The sequence below is a fragment of the Salmo salar genome, chromosome 18, assembly GCF_965601325.2.
Source record: "Salmo salar chromosome 18, fSalSal1, whole genome shotgun sequence".
Lineage (NCBI taxonomy): Eukaryota > Metazoa > Chordata > Actinopteri > Salmoniformes > Salmonidae > Salmo > Salmo salar.
The window spans coordinates 1316112-1322500 of NC_138308.1; the positions used below are offsets into that span (position 1 = coordinate 1316112).

Here is a 6389-nt window from a genome sequence, read left to right on the forward strand (position 1 = left end):
CACATATTACAGTAGTTAGTATATTCAGATAGCTAGGTGGGACAACCACATATTACAGTAGTTAGTATATTCAGATAGCTAGGTGGGACAACCACATATTACAGTAGTTAGTATATTCAGATAGCTAGGTGGGACAACCACATATTACAGTAGTTAGTATATTCAGATAGCTAGGTGGGACAACCACATATTACAGTAGTTAGTATATTCAGATAGCTAGGTGGGACAACCACATATTACAGTAGTTAGTATATTCAGATAGCTAGGTGGACAACCACATATTACAGTAGTTAGTATATTCAGATAGCTAGGTGGGACAACCACATATTACAGTAGTTAGTATATTCAGATAGCTAGGTGGGACAACCACATATTACAGTAGTTAGTATATTCAGATAGCTAGGTGGGACAACCACATATTACAGTAGTTAGTATATTCAGATAGCTAGGTGGGACAACCACATATTACAGTAGTTAGTATATTCAGATAGCTAGGTGGGACAACCACATATTACAGTAGTTAGTATATTCAGATAGCTAGGTGGGACAACCACATATTACAGTAGTTAGTATATTCAGATAGCTAGGTGGGACAACCACATATTACAGTAGTTAGTATATTCAGATAGCTAGGTGGACAACCACATATTACAGTAGTTAGTATATTCAGATAGCTAGGTGGGACAACCACATATTACAGTAGTTAGTATATTCAGATAGCTAGGTGGGACAACCACATATTACAGTAGTTAGTATATTCAGATAGCTAGGTGGGACAACCACATATTACAGTAGTTAGTATATTCAGATAGCTAGGTGGGACAACCACATATTACAGTAGTTAGTATATTCAGATAGCTAGGTGGGACAACCACATATTACAGTAGTTAGTATATTCAGATAGCTAGGTGGGACAACCACATATTACAGTAGTTAGTATATTCAGATAGCTAGGTGGACAACCACATATTACAGTAGTTAGTATATTCAGATAGCTAGGTGGGACAACCACATATTACAGTAGTTAGTATATTCAGATAGCTAGGTGGGACAACCACATATTACAGTAGTTAGTATATTCAGATAGCTAGGTGGGACAACCACATATTACAGTAGTTAGTATATTCAGATAGCTAGGTGGGACAACCACATATTACAGTAGTTAGTATATTCAGATAGCTAGGTGGACAACCACATATTACAGTAGTTAGTATATTCAGATAGCTAGGTGGACAACCACATATTACAGTAGTTAGTATATTCAGATAGCTAGGTGGACAACCACATATTACAGTAGTTAGTATATTCAGATAGCTAGGTGGGACAACCACATATTACAGTAGTTAGTATATTCAGATAGCTAGGTGGGACAACCACATATTACAGTAGTTAGTATATTCAGATAGCTAGGTGGGACAACCACATATTACAGTAGTTAGTATATTCAGATAGCTAGGTGGGACAACCACATATTACAGTAGTTAGTATATTCAGATAGCTAGGTGGACAACCACATATTACAGTAGTTAGTATATTCAGATAGCTAGGTGGACAACCACATATTACAGTAGTTAGTATATTCAGATAGCTAGGTGGGACAACCACATATTACAGTAGTTAGTATATTCAGATAGCTAGGTGGACAACCACATATTACAGTAGTTAGTATATTCAGATAGCTAGGTGGGACAACCACATATTACAGTAGTTAGTATATTCAGATAGCTAGGTGGGACAACCACATATTACAGTAGTTAGTATATTCAGATAGCTAGGTGGGACAACCACATATTACAGTAGTTAGTATATTCAGATAGCTAGGTGGGACAACCACATATTACAGTAGTTAGTATATTCAGATAGCTAGGTGGGACAACCACATATTACAGTAGTTAGTATATTCAGATAGCTAGGTGGGACAACCACATATTACAGTAGTTAGTATATTCAGATAGCTAGGTGGGACAACCACATATTACAGTAGTTAGTATATTCAGATAGCTAGGTGGGACAACCACATATTACAGTAGTTAGTATATTCAGATAGCTAGGTGGACAACCACATATTACAGTAGTTAGTATATTCAGATAGCTAGGTGGGACAACCACATATTACAGTAGTTAGTATATTCAGATAGCTAGGTGGACAACCACATATTACAGTAGTTAGTATATTCAGATAGCTAGGTGGACAACCACATATTACAGTAGTTAGTATATTCAGATAGCTAGGTGGGACAACCACATATTACAGTAGTTAGTATATTCAGATAGCTAGGTGGGACAACCACATATTACAGTAGTTAGTATATTCAGATAGCTAGGTGGGACAACCACATATTACAGTAGTTAGTATATTCAGATAGCTAGGTGGGACAACCACATATTACAGTAGTTAGTATATTCAGATAGCTAGGTGGGACAACCACATATTACAGTAGTTAGTATATTCAGATAGCTAGGTGGACAACCACATATTACAGTAGTTAGTATATTCAGATAGCTAGGTGGGACAACCACATATTACAGTAGTTAGTATATTCAGATAGCTAGGTGGACAACCACATATTACAGTAGTTAGTATATTCAGATAGCTAGGTGGACAACCACATATTACAGTAGTTAGTATATTCAGATAGCTAGGTGGGACAACCACATATTACAGTAGTTAGTATATTCAGATAGCTAGGTGGGACAACCACATATTACAGTAGTTAGTATATTCAGATAGCTAGGTGGGACAACCACATATTACAGTAGTTAGTATATTCAGATAGCTAGGTGGGACAACCACATATTACAGTAGTTAGTATATTCAGATAGCTAGGTGGACAACCACATATTACAGTAGTTAGTATATTCAGATAGCTAGGTGGGACAACCACATATTACAGTAGTTAGTATATTCAGATAGCTAGGTGGGACAACCACATATTACAGTAGTTAGTATATTCAGATAGCTAGGTGGGACAACCACATATTACAGTAGTTAGTATATTCAGATAGCTAGGTGGGACAACCACATATTACAGTAGTTAGTATATTCAGATAGCTAGGTGGACAACCACATATTACAGTAGTTAGTATATTCAGATAGCTAGGTGGACAACCACATATTACAGTAGTTAGTATATTCAGATAGCTAGGTGGACAACCACATATTACAGTAGTTAGTATATTCAGATAGCTAGGTGGGACAACCACATATTACAGTAGTTAGTATATTCAGATAGCTAGGTGGGACAACCACATATTACAGTAGTTAGTATATTCAGATAGCTAGGTGGACAACCACATATTACAGTAGTTAGTATATTCAGATAGCTAGGTGGACAACCACATATTACAGTAGTTAGTATATTCAGATAGCTAGGTGGGACAACCACATATTACAGTAGTTAGTATATTCAGATAGCTAGGTGGACAACCACATATTACAGTAGTTAGTATATTCAGATAGCTAGGTGGGACAACCACATATTACAGTAGTTAGTATATTCAGATAGCTAGGTGGACAACCACATATTACAGTAGTTAGTATATTCAGATAGCTAGGTGGACAACCACATATTACAGTAGTTAGTATATTCAGATAGCTAGGTGGACAACCACATATTACAGTAGTTAGTATATTCAGATAGCTAGGTGGGACAACCACATATTACAGTAGTTAGTATATTCAGATAGCTAGGTGGACAACCACATATTACAGTAGTTAGTATATTCAGATAGCTAGGTGGACAACCACATATTACAGTAGTTAGTATATTCAGATAGCTAGGTGGGACAACCACATATTACAGTAGTTAGTATATTCAGATAGCTAGGTGGACAACCACATATTACAGTAGTTAGTATATTCAGATAGCTAGGTGGACAACCACATATTACAGTAGTTAGTATATTCAGATAGCTAGGTGGACAACCACATATTACAGTAGTTAGTATATTCAGATAGCTAGGTGGACAACCACATATTACAGTAGTTAGTATATTCAGATAGCTAGGTGGACAACCACATATTACAGTAGTTAGTATATTCAGATAGCTAGGTGGGACAACCACATATTACAGTAGTTAGTATATTCAGATAGCTAGGTGGACAACCACATATTACAGTAGTTAGTATATTCAGATAGCTAGGTGGACAACCACATATTACAGTAGTTAGTATATTCAGATAGCTAGGTGGACAACCACATATTACAGTAGTTAGTATATTCAGATAGCTAGGTGGACAACCACATATTACAGTAGTTAGTATATTCAGATAGCTAGGTGGGACAACCACATATTACAGTAGTTAGTATATTCAGATAGCTAGGTGGACAACCACATATTACAGTAGTTAGTATATTCAGATAGCTAGGTGGACAACCACATATTACAGTAGTTAGTATATTCAGATAGCTAGGTGGACAACCACATATTACAGTAGTTAGTATATTCAGATAGCTAGGTGGGACAACCACATATTACAGTAGTTAGTATATTCAGATAGCTAGGTGGACAACCACATATTACAGTAGTTAGTATATTCAGATAGCTAGGTGGACAACCACATATTACAGTAGTTAGTATATTCAGATAGCTAGGTGGACAACCACATATTACAGTAGTTAGTATATTCAGATAGCTAGGTGGACAACCACATATTACAGTAGTTAGTATATTCAGATAGCTAGGTGGGACAACCACATATTACAGTAGTTAGTATATTCAGATAGCTAGGTGGGACAACCACATATTACAGTAGTTAGTATATTCAGATAGCTAGGTGGGACAACCACATATTACAGTAGTTAGTATATTCAGATAGCTAGGTGGACAACCACATATTACAGTAGTTAGTATATTCAGATAGCTAGGTGGGACAACCACATATTACAGTAGTTAGTATATTCAGATAGCTAGGTGGACAACCACATATTACAGTAGTTAGTATATTCAGATAGCTAGGTGGACAACCACATATTACAGTAGTTAGTATATTCAGATAGCTAGGTGGACAACCACATATTACAGTAGTTAGTATATTCAGATAGCTAGGTGGACAACCACATATTACAGTAGTTAGTATATTCAGATAGCTAGGTGGACAACCACATATTACAGTAGTTAGTATATTCAGATAGCTAGGTGGGACAACCACATATTACAGTAGTTAGTATATTCAGATAGCTAGGTGGGACAACCACATATTACAGTAGTTAGTATATTCAGATAGCTAGGTGGACAACCACATATTACAGTAGTTAGTATATTCAGATAGCTAGGTGGACAACCACATATTACAGTAGTTAGTATATTCAGATAGCTAGGTGGACAACCACATATTACAGTAGTTAGTATATTCAGATAGCTAGGTGGACAACCACATATTACAGTAGTTAGTATATTCAGATAGCTAGGTGGACAACCACATATTACAGTAGTTAGTATATTCAGATAGCTAGGTGGACAACCACATATTACAGTAGTTAGTATATTCAGATAGCTAGGTGGACAACCACATATTACAGTAGTTAGTATATTCAGATAGCTAGGTGGACAACCACATATTACAGTAGTTAGTATATTCAGATAGCTAGGACAACCACATATTACAGTAGTTAGTATATTCAGATAGCTAGCTAGGACAACCACAATCAGGTTGATACAGGTAGTGGACAACCACATAGTACAGGTTAGATAGTCAGTTAGAGGGACAACCACATATTACAGGTTAGTAATCAGCTAGCTAGGTGGACACCCATTTCAGCATCAGGCCCTGATTAAAGGAGTGGAACCACCCACCTGATGTCCCAGGTCTAAATCAGTCCCTGATTAGAGGTGGAACACCCACCTGATGTCCCAGGTCTAAATCAGGCCCTGATTAGAGGGGAATCCCCCACCTGGTGTCCCAGGTCTAAATCAGGCCCTGATTAAAGGATTGGAATCACCCACCTGGTGCCCCGGGTCTAAATCAGGCACTGATTAAAGGAGTGGAACCACCCACCTGGTGCCCCAGGTCTAAATCAGTCCCTGTTCAGAGGGGAATCCCCCACCTGGTGTCCCAGGTCTAAATCAGGCCCTGATTAAAGGAGTGGAACCACCCACCTGGTGTCCCAGGTCTAAATCAGGCCCTGATTAAAGGAGTGGAACCACCCACCTGGTGTCCCAGGTCTAAATCAGGCCCTGATTAAAGGAGTGGAATCACCCACCTGGTGTCCCAGGTCTAAATCAGGCCCTGATTAAAGGAGTGGAACCACCCACCTGGTGTCCCAGGTCTAAATCAGGCCCTGATTAAGGGGGAACCACCCACCTGGTGTCCCAGGTCTAAATCAGGCCCTGATTAAAGGGGAATCACCCACCTGGTGTCCCAGGTCTAAATCAGGCCCTGATTAGAG

General features: G+C 38.1%; 1 protein-coding gene across 1 annotated transcript in view; it reads right to left on the minus strand.

Moving 5' to 3' along the window:
• Positions 1-6389, minus strand: part of ap5z1 (adaptor related protein complex 5 subunit zeta 1) — an 88031-nt gene that overhangs the window by 66312 nt on the left and 15330 nt on the right.